The following is a 17,456-nucleotide window of genomic DNA, read 5'->3' as shown; positions in this document are numbered from 1 at the left end:
GAGTGACAACAAACTGGTCCCAAGCTGAAGAATAAATCAGAGCGCCGACACCAACCGAATCGAACCAACTGCAGGTTGCGATTCCTCTCTGCAGTAGACCAATTTTTCTAGAGAAAACGTGGCCACTGCTATGGTGCTCTGAATTAATATTTTTTGAGTCGGAACACGTTACAAAGACTCATTGATGTAAAATGAGTACCTGCGTGTTTTAAGAAAAGCGTGATGAAACAGGGTGAAGTTCAGGTTATGAGTGTGTTATTATCTGAAGGTGTGTTTACCTACTGTTAGGGTCCATAAAATTTTAACGAGTTTATTCGCTGAAGCAGGTCTAAGGCCGCTGATACCACAGAACATATTGACAGATGAAAGATCCAGCTAATTTTATGTTCAGGAGTTTTCTATCGACCACTGACGCAGAACGGTAAGTGTATGCATAATATAAATTAGACATCAGGCAAATTCACAGGCGAGAATGGTCGTAATTTGATATGATTGCTGCTGTGATATGGTAACGTGTTTCCAGTGTGTGAGTAGTAAAGTGAAGGAGAAGGGGGTTCTTAATCTGCTGTCGACTTTGACCCGTAGCTATCTGGGAGAGATGGTAATCTCGGCATGTTTCTCCCCAACTGGCCCATTATTCCAATAGACCACCATCAGACAACTGCTAAAGCTGGCTTTATAAACGGGCTAACTTTAAGATCAGCGCAAGTCTACGCGATGGGAGAGCAGTTAGGACTGGAGAAAGGAAGGATCCAGTTTTCATAAAAATATATATATTCCAAAGGCAAAATATATGATAACCCCTCACAGAGCTCTTCCTTCGGCGGTGCCTGTGCAGTAAACACGCAGCGGTCTTTGCCCTGAGCTGTCACTGGAGTTTATAGTCTGGCAATAAACTGGGCCCAGGGTGAATAATAAATCAGAGCGCCGACACCAACCGAATGGAACCAGGATCCGGGCTGTGATTGCTCTCTGGAGCAGATCAAATTTTCCAGTGAAAGTTACTCATTACAATTGTGCACTGTCGTAGTAGCTCGGGTTGGAACCGTATGTTAGAAATGCGCATTCAAGCGATACAAATGCTTTAACATAGGCGTTGTTGAACAGGATGTGGCGTTACGTGCTGAAAAGTGTGCTGTTTAGGTTTATGAGCGTGTTATCAACTGACCCTTGCTCAGGGTGTGTTCCCTTACACTTCGGGCACATAAAATTCAGCTCAAACACGAGGAAATCTGCAGATGCTGGAAATTCAAGCAACACACATCAAAGTTTCCGGTGAACGCAACGGGCCAGGCAGCAACTCTCGGAAGAGGTACAATCGACGTTTCAGGCCGGGAGCCTTCGTCAGGACTAACTGAAGAAGGAGCTAGTAAGAGATTTGAAAGTGGGAGGGGGAGGGGGAGATCCAAAAAGATCCAAAATAAAATTCAGCTGCTTCGATACGCTGGGACCAGACTCGGGAGTTGAGCACAAGGTAAGGACAGAGACTATACGGGGAAAAGTCACGGTGTTTCAATGCGCCCACTCGTCACGGCAATCCGTCTAGTGTTACTACCAGATCAATACGGTCTCTAAAATTGCATGGCTTTATGGATCTGTTTTTTTTTGTATGCGTATTTTTTTCAGCAATAATGGGGTACAGCAGGTAATGGTATTTAATATCAATTTTCTCCAAGTGAATTCACTGGCTGTTGATAAAAACGTACCGAAGTGCAGACACAGTGGGCGCTTTATTATGTTCGTTCTGTACCTAATGAAGTGGAAACTGAGTCTATGTTCGGGGCCTTCTGCTACTGTTGCTCGTCCAGTTCAATGCTCGGTATGTTACCCGTTCAGTGATGCTGCACTGCACACTACTTTTATAACGTGTGCATATTTCATTTGCTGCTGCTTTCCTATCAGACGGAATCAGTCTGGCCAATCCCCTTGATCTCTCTCATTAGAGCCATGTTCTCGCCCACAGAACTGTCGCACACTTGATTTGTCTTTTTTTTTGGCTTTTGTTTTTTGCACGATTCTCTGTAAACGGAACAATTTGTGCGTGAATGTCCCAGGAGCTGAATAGTTTCTGAGATATTGGCACCAACAATCCTCCCACGGTCAAAGACGCTTGGATCACTTTTGTTCCCCATCTTGAAGTTTCCCCTAAACACCCTTCATACGGATTGACCATGCCTGCATGTTTTTATGTTTTGAGCTGCTGCCACATGGATCGCATTGACGAGCTGGTATACATATCCACCGAATAGAGTGGCTAATGGTTGTATTTCCTATTCAGACAGCCCTCCCCTATCCCGAATATGAGCATTTATGAGATCTGGACCTAATTATTCCCGATGCCCCTGTTTTCAAAAACATAGCCAATTAACAGTCCAATTCTGTGTGAGGCGTCGCGGCATTAAACCATAAGATATAGGAGCAGAAGTGGGCCATTCGGCCCCTCGATTCTGCTCCGCCATTCAATCGTGCGCTTCTCCACTTCATCCACTCACGCCCACTCCCCTGCTTTCACCCCATACCCTTTAATGCCCTGGCTAATCAGGAACCTGTCTATCTCTGCCTTAAATACACCCAGTGACTTGGCCTCCACAGCCGCTTGTGGATTTCCACAGATTTACCACCCTCTGATTAAAGTAATGTCTCTGCATTTCAGTTCTAAAAGGACGTCCTTTAATCCTGAAGTCATACCCTCTTGTCCTAGCATCCCCCACAATGGGAAATAACTTCGTCATATCTAATCTATTCAGACCTTTTAACATTTGGAATGTTTCTATGAGATCCCCCCTCATTCTCCTGAACTCCAGGTAATACAGCCCAAGAGATGTCAGACGTTCCTCCTACAGTAACCCTCTCATTCCTGGAATTATTCTCGTGAATCTTTTCTGAACCCTGTTCAATGTCAGTATATCCTCTCTATAATAAGAAGCCCAGAATTGCACAATACTCCAAGAGTGGTCTTACAATTGCCTTATAGAGCCTCAACATCACATCCCGGCTCTTATGTTCTATACCTCTAGAAAAGAATGCCAGCATTGCATTCGCCTTCTTCACAACCGACTCAACCTGCAGGTTAACCTTTCAGGCATCTTGCACAAGGACTCCCAAGTTCTTAGCATCTCTGCATTTTAATGCTTTCCCCATCTAAATAACAGTCTGCCCGTTTATTTCTTCCACCAAAGTGCATGATCATACACCTTCCAACATTGTATTTCATTTGCCAATTCTTTGCCTATTACCCTAAACTATCTAAGTCTCTCTGCATGCTCTCTGTTTCCTCAACACTACCCATTACTGCATCTATCTTTGTACCATCGGCAAATTTAGCCACAAATGACAATGAAAGAGGACTGCGTGTCCTCATAATCTAATCTAATCTAAATCCCTTAATACCATCGTCCAAATCATTGACATACATCGTATAAAGTAACAGTCCCAACACTGACCCTGTGAACTCCACTGGTAACCAGCAGCCAGCCAGAAATGGTTCCCTTTATTCCCACTCTTTGTTTTCTGCCGACCAGCCAGTGTTCCATCCATACTAGTAACTTCCCTGTAATTCCATGGGCTCTTATCTTGCTAAGCAGCCTCATGTGTGGCACCTTGTCAAGGGCCTTCTGAAAATCCAAGTACACCATATCTACTGCATCTCCTTTGTATTCCCTGCTTATAAATTCTTCAAAGAATTGCAGTACGTTTGTCAGGCAGGATATTCCTTTCAGGAAACGATGCTGGCGTTGGCCTATCTTGTCATGTGGCTCCAGGTACGCCGTAATCTCATCACTAACAATCGATTCCAACAACTGCCCAACCACTGATATCAGGCTAACAGGTCCATAGTTTCCTTTCTGCTGCCTCTCACCCTTGTTAGGTAGCGGAGTAACATTTGCAATTTTCCAGTCATCCGGTACAATGCCAGAATCTATCGATTCTTGAAAGATCATCGTAAACGCCACCACAGTCGCTAGAGCTACTTCCTTCAGAACCCGTGGGTGCATTCCATCAGGTCCAGGAGATTTATCCACCCTCAGATCATTAAGCCTCCTGAGTACTGTCTCAGACGTAAATTTCGCTGCACGAACCTCACTTCCCGGACACTATTGAATGTCCAGTGTACTGCTGACGTCCCGGTGAATTAATCTGAGTGCATTAATCCGAGCAAAACCGAATACAGTAAATGCTTGTGGTGCGGGGTGGGGGTAGGGTGGAGAAGCGTGTCGACTGATAAAGCCGTCTTTTTGTTTCTGATTATCAAGTGGAAGTAATATTTACTCCGCAGACCACATTTACCCACAAAAACAATAACGGACTCAAAGAGATCCGAATCGGGAGACCCAGTACAAGGTAGGTTACTGAGAAATATATATTTCAGTCACAAAACAAGCGATCTGAGAATGTTGGAAATCCAGCGCAACACACACAAAACTGAGCAGGTCAAGCAGCACCTCGGGAGATGAATAAGTAATCGACGTCCGCATCAAACGTCTCGGATCTGAAATGTCGACCGTAATATTCCTCTCCATAGAAGCTGCCTTATCTGCTCAATTCTTCCAGAAGTTTGTGTGTGCTGCTCTCTTACTTTCGGTGAAGGTATTCCTATGAAATACAGTCATTTCACAGATGCACGCAACTGTTCAATAAGCTTCAGATATTGCGGAATTGTTGTCCGGATAACTAAGAAACACGTGGCCTTAAATGTATTATTTCTCTGTTCGGTTTCATTGTCAGCGAGCTGCAAGGAGAGTTATTCACACAACGCAACACCACCACAACCATAACAAGTCCGCACGGCGCCCCTATCCCCAGACCGCGTGTCGTCCCGATCCCCAGGTCTGTGATTTTATCAAGGTGTGGTGACTGCCACTCGGCAGTCAAAGTGTCATCTCAGGTGCAGACCCAATGAAACGAGATAAGGGACGCATCGAGGTTATGCTCCATGCTGTTAGTTTCGTACTCTATCTAATAAAACATTGAAAATTGTCGCATTAGGGAAATCGAATGGTATTCCAATAGTCTTGCTTAATTTTGCAGGATTCTTTTTACAGTCAATTGACGAAATTCTTATCCATTAAATAATTAAAATAAATCTTCGGTGAGGGAAATGTGAAACGTAAACAGAGTATACTGGAAATGTTCAGCAGATTGGGGAACAGCTGTGGACAGGCTCAATTCTGATTATGGTCCCTCGACCTGAAAACAATATATACAATGCCTGTCTTGTTGAATAATTGCCGCATTTAAAATTATTTTGAAGATTTTTTGTAAAACTTGCTGTATTGGATGTAACGATCCAGTGGTAACCAGATGATATGCTCCAATAAATCCTGACAGCAATTTAGGCGCTGACCCCTGCCGGTGAAAATATAGTGGTTTAAGGCAAGACGTCGCGATGCTGTACACGGGCCTTTCCATATTGCCTGAAACAAGATATGTAGTCTTGCCAGTGACGTCAATACTTCGTAATTTAATAAAAATGGAAGGAGACTCTGAGAATCAGGTGCGATGGAGAAATGTGTACAATTTGGCGAAGTGAGGAATAGATGTGCCAAGGTCAGCAGAGGTGTTTGAGCACTCGCTGTTGTACTAGATGTCCATTGATCACCATAGCGCCACTAGTGGTCGGAGGGCACAAGCTGTATGTGCTCCCTGCTCAGGACCTCCAACCCGCATTGACGTTCAGTTGACTTGACAAGCCGGTGTGACATCTCACTCTTGCTCCATGCCACGGGATTGCCTGGAAAAGCACGGGCATCTCATCCAGTAATCCGGCCATAAAGTATATTCCAGGAGTTGTCTGGGTGTGTGCAGAAGGATCAAGCCATATCATGATTTCATTGGGAAGGACTATATTTTTGGCAGTATGTTGTTCTATACAGATATTAGCTTTCTCCTTTATACCTAAATTAATACCTGACCCTACTCTTGATTTTGTTTCTTGCAGAGAACCGGAATCTGTTAACATCCATCTTCACAATGGCTGATGGAGCCGACGAGGGACGAGACTCAGTGGCGTCAACATCAGGAAAACACCCAGGTACGCAGCCGTCCTGTCATTTCCACCAAAGTGGCCAGTCGTATATTTGTTATTCGTACTGTATCTGCTAGGTATTTCTCAACTTCCCAGACAAATTTAAATCTGTCGCAGCCTGTCTCTTCGATTCTCGCCTTCCATCCAGATTTACGTCATACAGAAACATGGAGATGTTTCATTTATTTCCCTCATGGAAATAGCCTTTCTGAATAGCTCGGGTCCTGGCATTGATTCCGGTGGTACCACTCCTCACTCATTGCCATTCGGAAAACAATCAATTTATGCCTAGTCTATGTAATTCGACCAACACGTTCGTGTCCGTATCATTACTTTATCCGCTACCCCTCGTGGTTTACGCTTGCCTGATCATCTGTAATGCGTGATTTTACTGAAAATCATAATATTCTACATTCGCTGGTCTCGCCTTATATATTCTGCTAGTTGCATCCTCAAAAGTATTCCAAGGGGTTCAGCCAGTGTGATTTATGTTTCACAAAGCATTGTTGAATTTGTTAGCTCTTTTGAATTTTCTCCTGATACAGCTTCTACAATGGCCGAGAATTGTTCACGTCACTGATGTTTAGACTAAGCAGAATACTGTTCCTAATCTTCGTTTTAACTTTTACTTTCACAAACCTGTATAATGTTAACTACCTCAAACCATTCAGCTCAAGAAGTGGGAAATGCAGGTGGGGTTAATGAGAATTGAAATATATTGAAGCTGATCTAAGGTGCAACTGCACGCAATAATCCAAACAAGAGCTCACGAACGACTCATACAGTTCCAATTTCTCTACTCAGTAGCTAGGTTAATAAAATTCAATGTTCCAGGGCTCTCTTTAATACCCTGTCTCCGCGTGACACCACTATCAATTAATTAAATTCCTTGGAGTTGGATCTATATTTCTCAGTGCCATATCTTTCACTGTGTAAGTCCTTCCCTGATTTGTGCTTCAAAATGGTCACACCTGTGTGTGTCTATTTCTGATTTTGTTTGGTAACATGGTGCACCGACCTTAGGTTCTAGATAGAAAGGTGTTGAGCAATAAAGGTTCGATAATGTCTTTAGTTTCCTTCGCTTCGCTTCACAGGTCCGAGTTCAGTAATCACCGAGCTCCTGGCAACCTGGAGCGATTTCAAGCTTCTGCAGTTGATTGACTTCTACCGGGACAGGCTGGAGTAGGTGATGGAAGGAGTGGTGCACGGAATGAGCCAGGCGTTAACGTTCGAGAATCAGTTAACTGAAGAGGAACATCGGGTAAGTGAGCGAGAGAACGGGTTTGAATGTTCACACATCATAGGTGTCCGAAATCTGACTCATCAGATATTAAAGTAGATAAATGTACAACTGGGAAATAAATACTGAATATACAGTGGCATGCAAAAGTTTGGGCACCCTTGGTCAAAATTTCTGTAACTGTGAATAGTTAAACGAGTAAAAGATGACCTGATTTCCAAAAGGCATAAAGTTAAAGATGACACATTTCTTTAATATTTTAAGCAAGTGTTTTTTTAAATTTCCATCTTTTACAGTTTTAAAATGACAAAAAAGGAAAAGGGCCCGAAGCAAAAGTTTGGGCACCCTGCATGGTCAGCACTCAGTAACACCCCTTTTGGCAAATATCACATAATGTAAACGCTTTCTGTAGCCAGCTAAGGGTCTTTTAACTCTTGTTTGGGGGATTTTCGCCCATTCGTCCTTGCAAAAGACTTCTAGTTTTCTGAGATTCTTGGTCCGTCTTGCATGCACTGCTCTTCTGAGGTCTATCGCCAGATTTTTGATGACATTTAGGTCGGGGGACTGAGAGGGCCATGACAAAACCTTCAGCTTGCGCCTCTTGAGGTAGTCCATTTTGTATTTTTGAAGTGTGTTTAGGATCATGATCCCATTGTAGAAGACAGACGGTGTGATGTTTGCTTCCAGAATTTTGTTGGTATTTAATCGAATTCATTCTTCCCTCTACCATGGAAATGTTCCCCATGCCACTGGCTGCAACGCAAGCCCAAAGCATGATCGATCCACCCCCGTGCTTAACAGTTGGAGAGGTGTTCTTTTCATGAAATTCTGCACCCTTTTTTCTCCAAACATAACTTTTCTCATTGCAGCCAAAAAGTTCTATTTCAACTTCATGTTTCCAAAATGCACTAGGCTTGTTTAGCCATTCCTTTGCAAACTTCTGACGCTGAATTTTGTGGACGCAGAAAAGGTTTTCTTCTGATGACTCTTCCATGAAGGTCATATTTGTGCAGGTGTCGCTGCAGAGTAGAACAGTGCACCGCCTCTCCAGAGTCTGCAAAACTTTCCTCAAGGTCTTTTCCAGTCAAACAGGGCTTTGATTTGCCTTTCTAGCAATCCTACGAGCAGTTCTGTCGAAAGCTTTCTTCGTCTTCCAGACCTCAACTTGACCTCCACCGTTCCTGTTAACTGCCATTTCTTAATTGCATTATGAACTGAGGAAACAGCTACCTGAATACGCTTTGCTATCTTCTTATAGCCTTCTCCTGCTTTGTGGGCATCATTTATTTTAATATTCAGAGTGCTAGGCAGCTGCTTTGAGGAGCCCGTGGCTGCTGATTGTTGGGACAAGGTTTGAAGATTCCAGGTATTTATAAAGCTTTGAAATTTGCATCACCTGGCCTTTCCTAACGATGATTGTGAACAATCCATAGCCCTAACAAGCTAATTAAGGTCTGAGACGTTATCTGAGAGCTCAAATCTCTTGGGGTGCCCAAATTTTTACAAGGTGCTCCTTTCCTTTTTTTCACTCTAAAATTGTACAAAAGAAAAATAATACACTAATCTTGTTTAAAATGTTGCAAAGAATGTTTCATCTTTACTTCATGTCTTTTGGAGATCAGATCATTTTCTATTCACTTAACGATTCACAATAACAGAAATTTTGAACAGGGGTGCCCAAATTTTACATGCCCTGTACAATCACAAAATTATGAATCTGCACCAATGACAGAAGAGGGGTGAAAATATCCCCCGGACTGGTGGGTGATTGCTCATTTTCACAGCGAGGGAAGCGGGTAACTGTTGTGTAGGTTTAACATAATGGAGATTAAATAGAAATATGATACGATATTTCGGTTTAGGATGATCGCAGAGCGTGATCGTAGGATTTCAGTGAAAACCTGGGCATCATCTGTGGGTGTCACAGGAGCTCGACAGTGTTCTCTTTTGGGTGGAGGTGCTTGTGTTATAATTTGTAACTGCAAACTGTGTCATTAGCGGTGTACTACCATGTTGCGATGTTGTGATGTAAGCACTGAAAAAACGCCACCAAAAAAGGCAATGGAAATACAGTAGGTGCCAGCCGCCGTCATGTTGGATACTGGCAGACTGAGCAGTTTAATCGCATCATCTTTTCTGTAACTTCTCTGAGACCGATTGTGTGTTATATAAAAAAAGCTTCTTGACTTCTTTGTTCATCTGCTTTATGATAAATCATATTTTATCATTTCTTATTGACACTGTCAAATCTGATGAGGAATTATTTAAGGGTTGGAATCACTGTAACAAAGCTGTCACAGACCAACCAGGATCTCATTGACTGGTGGGCCAGTCCCCTCTCTGTGCTCTGCTCTGAATGTACAGCCCATCTCCAGAGAGGATCGGCAACCGGCCGTGTGATCCCGATAAAGGGCACATCGTTTACTTCGCATTCTCTGTGAATCTGGCAGTCCCCAATATGTTCATTTCTACACCTCACAGAAATTCTCTGATCTCGCTGATAAGGGAGAGTTGGCGGACGGTTCTAAACTCCTCTTGAGCCTGGTGATTGAGAGGGGCTCCCGCGCCCGGAGGGTGATGTGGGAATTGTTTGTGAAAATGCGGAATGGCGTCCCAAAGTTGGACAAAATACTTAAAGAAATACAGGAATATGGTGAGATAATAGCAGAGATTAATCTCAATTTGGATTCAAACAATGCACACTTTATAATTTAACACATCTGATTTCACCAAATTGTTTAAAATTAAACAGGTTGTGCACCGTGCGAGCGATCAGACCCCACTCAAGGTTTACGGGAGATCCCCAGTGAGCTAAAAGGTAGGTGAAGAAAATGCTGTTTCCACCAACCGCTGATACTTGTGCAGAACGGTTATGTTGATGAGCCACGGAGGTTTGACCAGGTAAATGTTGTCACTGTGACACAGTACATATTAAGGCACATAGAAACATTGTCTCCTGGAGGAAGAGCTTTCAAAGGACATAATGAGGAACGAGGCTGAGAGTCGGGACTTGAGGAAAGGGGTGGCTCCTCTCTGGTGCCTGGAACTACAGCTGCTTCCACCGGGGTCAGAGCAGGCAAAGGAGCAATCCGGTGGAGGGGAAATCTGGGAAACCTCGGCACCCCAAAAGGTCAAAACCTCACCCTACCTGCCTCTCTCCCCCTTCCCCACTGCCGAACATCCCTCATCCTAAATCATTTCTCTAAACTCCGTCAGTCCCCACAGATCATCAGTTCTTCGAGTTGGACATCGATTGAAGTTCTAGCCACAGAATACCAGTAACAGCTTCCCTTTAAATAGAAAACCAGGTCATATTCCAATTAACCTGTCCAATCCCGCCCCCCCCCAAAAAAAAGCAACTGTAACCCAGTCTGGTCGCATCTGCACTCTCTTAATGCAAACAGTGGGAAGTCCATTAGGAGACAGTGGAGGTGAGGGGAGGGTGGGGGGGGCAGTGGGGGTTGCAAAATCCACAGATCTGAAATTCATGTCTGCCTGTGGTGTGTGATGGAAACTGTGGACGGGTAAGAGCTGTCAATTAGGTCAGAGAAACCCAGTGTTGTGTTAATGCGATGAGGAAGCTGAGAAGAACTGAAGAAATCGATAAAAAAAATGTTGAGATAAATTAAATTGCGCCAGACTGATGAGAAGCTCACTTCATTCATAAGCACATTGCGTCTGTGAAAATGGAGCCTTGGGCAGTGCAAGGGCTCAGAGTCCGAGAAGCTTCATATTCACAGACAGTGTTGTATCACCCAACTGCACATCTAACAGAGGAGAGGGTGAAGGAAAGACAGATATTGCAACAGTTATTAATCTTACAACAGCCCATGTTGTATCTCAGTATTCGAAAGTGTTCATCAGAAACATGAGGGATACCTGCCAGTGCCCTGGTTCAGCGTCTCTCATTTCCAAGAACAAATTCAAAATGTGTTATTGTTCTTATAGGATCCAAGACAGGCTAATTAGAAATTGTAGAAAGACTTCACACTTCCATAATTATTGTTTCGGTCCATATTCAGACAACAACTCAGTTTCCTTGCACCACTGACTTAGTATATCTCTACAAATTGCTTGCAAAATTATTCTTCAATGTTCTTCATGCTGCTTCCCAAGGGAACAGAAACAGCTGTGGAATTCTCACACCTATTTAGAAACATAGAAAACCTACAGCACAATGCAGGCCCATCGGCCCTCAATGTTGTGCCTAACATTGAGTAATGTTAGTTACTTCAGAAATTACCTATGCTTACGCATAGCCCTCTATTTTTCGAAGCTCTATGTACCTATACATGAATCTCTTAAGAGACGCTATCGTATCCACCTCCACCACCGGCAGACCATTCCAAGCACTCACCACTCTCTGCGTAAAAAAAACTTATCCCTGACATCTCCTTTTTACCTGCTTCCAAGCACCTTAAAACTATGTCCTCCCTTGCTAGCCATTTGAGCCCTGGGAAAAAGCCTCTGACTATTCACACTATCCGTGCCTTTCATTATCTTGTACACCTCTATCAGGTCATCTCTCATCCTCCAGAGAGTTCACTCAACCTGTTCTCAAAATGCATACTCCCTAATCCAGGCAACATCCTTGTAAATCCCCTCTGCACCCTTTCGATATTTTCCATATCCTTCCTGTACTGAGGCGACCAGAACTGAGCACAGTAATCCAGGTGAGGTCTGACCAGAGTCCTATGTAGCCGTAACATTACATCTCGATTCTTAAACTCTGTCCCACGGTTGATGAAGGCCAATGCACCGTATACCTTCTTAATTACAGAGTCAACCTGCGCAGTAGCTTTGAGTGTACTATGGACTCGGACCCCATGATCCCTCCGATCCTCCACACTGATGTTATATTTTGCCATCATATTTGACCTACCAATATAAACCACCTCAGGCTTATCTGGGTTAAACTCCATCTGCCACCTCGCCGCCCAATTTTGCATCCTATCGATGTCCCGCTGTAACCTCTGACAGCCCTCCACACTATCCACAACTCTCCCAAGCATTGTATCATCAACAAATGTATTAATACATTACTCCACTTCCTCATCCAGGTCAATGATAAAAATCACGAAGAGTAAGCGTTCCAGAACAGATCCCTGAGACACAAAACTGGTCACGGACCTCCATGCAGAATATGAACCACCTACAACCACACTTTGTCTTCTGTGGGCAAGCCAATTCTGGATCCACAAAGCAATGTCCCCTTGGATCGCATGACTTCTTACATTCTCAATAAGCCTTGCATGGGGTACCTTATCAAATGCCTTGCTAAAATCCATTATCCTCTACATCTACTGCTCTACCTTCACCAATATGTTTAGTCACATCCTCAAAAAAATTAATCAGGCTCGTAAGGCACGACATGCCTTTGACAAAACCATGCTCACTATTCCTAATGGTATTATGCCTCTCCAAATGTTCATAAATCCTGCCTCTCAATGTCTTTTCCATCAGCCTACCAACTCCTGAAGTAATATTCACTGGTCTATAATTTCCGGGACAATCTCTACTCCCTTTCTTGAATAAGGGAACAACATCTACAAACCTACAATCCTCTGGAACCTCTCCTGTCACCATTGATGATGCAATGGTCATTGCCACAGGCTCAGCAATCTTCTCCATCACCTCCTGCAGTAACCTGGGGTGCATCACATCTGGTCTCGGAGACTTATCCAAATTGATGCTTTCCAGAAGCTCCAACACATCGTCTTTCTTCATGTCCATATGCTCAAGCTTTTCAGTTGGCTGTAAGACATTCTTGCAATCACCAAGATCCTCTTCCATAGTGAATACTGAAGCAAAGTATTTATTAGGAACCTCTGCTATCTCCGCCAGTTTCATACTCACTTTTCCATTGTCACACATGATTGGTCCTATTCTCTCATGTCTTATCATCTTGCTCTTCACATATTTGTAGAATGCCCTGGGTGGTTTCCTTAATCTTGCTCGCCGTGGCCTTCTAAAGGTTCCCCTCTGGCTCTCCTAATTTCTTCCTTAAGCGCCTTCCTGCTAGCCTTATAATCTTCTAGGTCCCTATCATTTCCTAGATGTTTGAACCTTTCGTAAGCTTTTCTTTTCTTCTTGATGAGATTTTCAACAGCTTTTGTACACCACGGTTCCTGTACCCTACGCACCTATGCAGAATGCCACGCAAATATTCCCTGAACGTTTGCCAAATTTCTGCCATACATTTCCCTGAGAACATCTGTTCCCAATTTATGATTCCAAGTTCCTGCCCGATTACTTTATATTTCACCTCAATCCAATGAAATGCTCTCCTAACTTGTCTGTGCATACCCCGCTCCAATGCTATGGTAAGGGAGATAGAATTGTGATCACTATCTCCAAAATGCTATTCCACTGAGAGATCTGACAATTGACCAGATTCATTTCCCAATACCAGATCAAGTACAGCTTCTCCTCTTGTAGGCTTATCTACATATTATATCAGGAAACCTTCCTGAAAACACCTAGCAAACTCCACCTCATCTGAAACCTTTGTTCTAGGGTGATGCCAATCAATATTTTGGAAATTAAAATCACCCACCGTGCCAACCCAGTTATTCTTGCATCTTTCCAGAATCTGTCTCCCCATCTGCTGCTCGATGTCCATGTTACTATTGGGTGGTCGGTAAAAAATGCCCAGTTCCTGTTTATAACTTCCACCCACAGAGACTCAGTAGGCAATTCCTCCATGACTTGCTCCTTTTCTGCAGCCGTGACATTATCTCTGATCAGCAGTGCCACGCCCACCCCTTTTGTCTCCCTCCCTGTTCTTTCTGAAACACCTAAAGCCTGGCACTCTAGGTAACCATTTTGGAACATGCAATAGATACTCCCCTGGATCTTTGAAGGACAACTTCTCTACTAGTTTGCCATTCTCTAATGTAACTGTAAATGTAATACAATCCACGCTTTCCTACGTTCCGTGTCTCACTCGAATACATTGAATGAATGACTACTGAGAAAACATGCCTGCATTGTTTAGCGCCAGATCACCGCTGTTTTCCTCAGAGCTCTCAACTTTCTAAGAAGATGGTATAAATGCTATTTGCTGGCCCCGGATACATGGTGAAGACTAAAATGTCATTTTCAAGATCCGCTACACAATAAACCCCTATGTAGAGTATACCTGTTATTTGGAAACCCCACACACCCCTGGTAGGATCCTAATGCGCTGTGAAACCCTGCACATCTCTGGCAGGGTACTGACACACCGTTAGACACCACACACCCCTGGCAGGGGCTGACACGCTGCGAGACTCCACAAGCCTCTTGCCGTCTACCTACACGCTGCGAGATGCCATACACTCCTGCCAGAGCCGTCACACAATGTGAAACCCTTTACCTACTTTACAAGGCTCTGGCACATACCTGTCAAGATCCTGACATACCGTGAGGTTTCACATTCTTCAGGTGTACTTTCACTGCAAGTAACTTTCCCACACCTCATCCAGACCCGGTCCTACATTGACATCGGCTATCCCTTATTTCAGGACGGGCTCGGGATTCAGTGGGAGAGGTTTCGGGAACAATTGTGACGAGAATACACATAAAATTAAGATGTTTGCTGGCCTGGGTTAGCATCAGTGGCATCAGCAGTTGGTCTGCCACCTGCCCTCAGGGGAAGGAGAGATAAGGAACAATGGAGCAGCGTCTGGAGATGTGTAATGAAGGGACGTGGGAGAGAGAGAGCTGTCTGGAGCGGCTCCCCCTTTGAACCCTGAACTGTTTGAAGTGATGGACAGGCGATACCCCAGCAGGGGGATAAAAAGGGACAGGTTCGCTAAGACAGACACACGCCACCCGAGGTAACGAGACCCTGGAAGCGGTGCGCCTCTCACGAGTGGGTGAGAAGCATCAGACAACGACAAGGGTGGAAAGGTACGATCAGCGGGAACCCGGTGTGTGTCCGCCCTTGCCTGGGTGCCGGGTTCACTGCAGAGGATCGACCGCATCTGGAGGAGGGGTCACAGTCGGTGACCTCAGGTGACATCACCAAGGACCCGCCCAAAAGTTGCTTGTGAGCCATCTCGCCGGTCTGTGAGTGAAGCCGTGTCTGAATGATCAGTTGTTCCTGTTCCCTCTCTCTCTTCCCCCACGTTGTCCATCACCATGGCAACGATTACTGCGAACTGAACTGGACTGAACTTTGAGTCACTTTGAAATTTGGTCATTTACCCCTAGACAACGATAGAGCTTGATTGATGCTGTTATCTTAATTCTGTGCACATGTGTGGTTATCATTGCTGAACTGTTGCATTTATTATCCTTTCGATTACTGTGTTGCTTGTTTCTTTAATAAAACTTTCTTAGTTCTAGTACTCCAGACTCCAACTGAGTGATCCATTTCTGCTGGTTTGGCAACCCAGTTACGGGGTATGTAACACAATGAACACAACTCAAGTTCTGAGATGGTTATGAATAAGGAGAGGTCTGCAGCTTAGGTGATACACAGTGTGGGGATGTTAAATTGGGGAAGGCAGATTAAATGGTTGGGGTCAGGTTGGCAGCAGCTGTTATAGGACAAATCCCCGTCTGGTGAGAGTCGATACATATCAGCTGATCAGAGTTTTGAACCAGCATGTTCCAAAGAGGATTAGAGCATAGTTGTCACCGTCCCGTGACCATGACGGGAAATGTAAATTTAGTCTGAAAATGAAATATATGGTTTCTGAAGCTGAGGTGAGACAATGATTAATGGAGAGTGAAGAAGTGTCTCAAAGAGTCCAGTGGGGTATCATCGTGGCTATCCTTCCAGGTCGAGGATGCTGGTCTTCGTTCTGAAGAAGTGGTCCCCAGAGCAAAGACGCCTGTGCGTGAATTTGTTTAACGAATACTTGATATTGCACTCCAAAAAGTACACGATGCTTCACAAATCAACCAACTGACTCCAATGGCGTGGAAACCACGACGATTGGAGCTGGTGGATTTGTTGCAGCCTTCATCCGCCTTCACACCTGTTGAGTGGGGTATAGATCAGTTGCAGGGGCGGGTGGGCAAATGGCAGATGGAGTTTAATCCAGAAAAGTGTGAGGGTATGGGGGATGTTTAAAGTAGCTGGCAGACGCTAACATCATTGAGGTGCAGAGGGAGTTTGTTGTCAATGTCTGTAGCTCGCTAGGTGTGACAACACAGGTACATGAAGAAGATACCATCACATAGTTCACTTCATTATACGGAGCACTAAGTCTATCGAAGCTTTAGGTTACAGATGTATGAAACTTTGGTTTGGCTGCACTTGGAGAATTGGTTCAATTCTGTCGGTCCATTACAGGCAGGATCTGGAGAACTCGGAGAGGGCGCAGGAGAGTTTTACCAGATGCTACCGGGATTGGAAATAATCCTGCTTTTCAAAATTTTAGTTCGATTTGAATAATAGATCTGTAGCATCCACTCTCTCCCTTTCTCCAGAGCAGTGGTGTGCCTTGGGGATCTGTTGTGGGATCCCTACTGTTCGTGATTTTTATAAATGATCTGGATGAGGAAGTGGAGGGATGGGTTAGGAAATTTGCTGACGACATGAAGCTTAAGGGTGCAGTGAATAGTGTGAAGGACTGTAAGAGGTTACAACGAGACAAAACTGGGCTGAGAAGTGGCAAATGGAGTTTAACCCAGATAAGTGTGAGATGGTTTATTTTGTTAGGTCAAATATGATGGCAGAATATAGCATTAGTGGTAAGATTCTTGGAAGTGTGGAGGATCAAAGGGATCTTGGGGTCCGAGTTCATAGGACACTCAAAGCTTCAACGCAAGTTGACTCTGTGGTTAAGAAGGAATATGGTGCATTAGGCCTTCATCAGTCGTGGGATTGAGTTTAAGATCCAAGATGTAATATTACAGCTATACAGGACAGTGGTAAGAGCCCACTTGGAGTACTGTGCTCAATTCTGGTCGCCTCAGTACAGGAAGGACGTGGAAACCATAGAAAAGGTGCAGAGGAGATTTACAAAGATGCTTCCTAGATTGGGTAGCATGCCTTACAGTATGAGTGTGCTCGGACTTGTTTCCTTGGAGCGACGGAGGTGACCTGATAGAGATGTACAAGATAATGAGAGGCATTGATTGAGTGGATAGAAAGGCTTTTCCCCAGGGCTGAAATGGCTAGCACGAGAGCACATAGTTTTAAGGTGCTTGGAAGTAGGTACAGAGGAGATGGCAGGGGTAAGTTTTCTTTCGCAG

General features: G+C 44.2%; 1 pseudogene; it reads left to right on the top strand.

The window, feature by feature from the left end:
• The first annotated feature begins 1 nt into the window (after position 1).
• LOC134341877 (NACHT, LRR and PYD domains-containing protein 3-like) overlaps positions 2–17,456 on the top strand; it is a 25,145-nt pseudogene continuing 7,690 nt past the window's right edge.

This window comes from Mobula hypostoma, unplaced genomic scaffold (genome assembly GCF_963921235.1).
Source record: "Mobula hypostoma unplaced genomic scaffold, sMobHyp1.1 scaffold_60, whole genome shotgun sequence".
NCBI classification, from domain to species: Eukaryota; Metazoa; Chordata; class Chondrichthyes; order Myliobatiformes; family Myliobatidae; genus Mobula; species Mobula hypostoma.
Note: the sequence above shows the minus strand (reverse complement) of the source record. Positions and strands in the feature narration are given on the sequence as shown.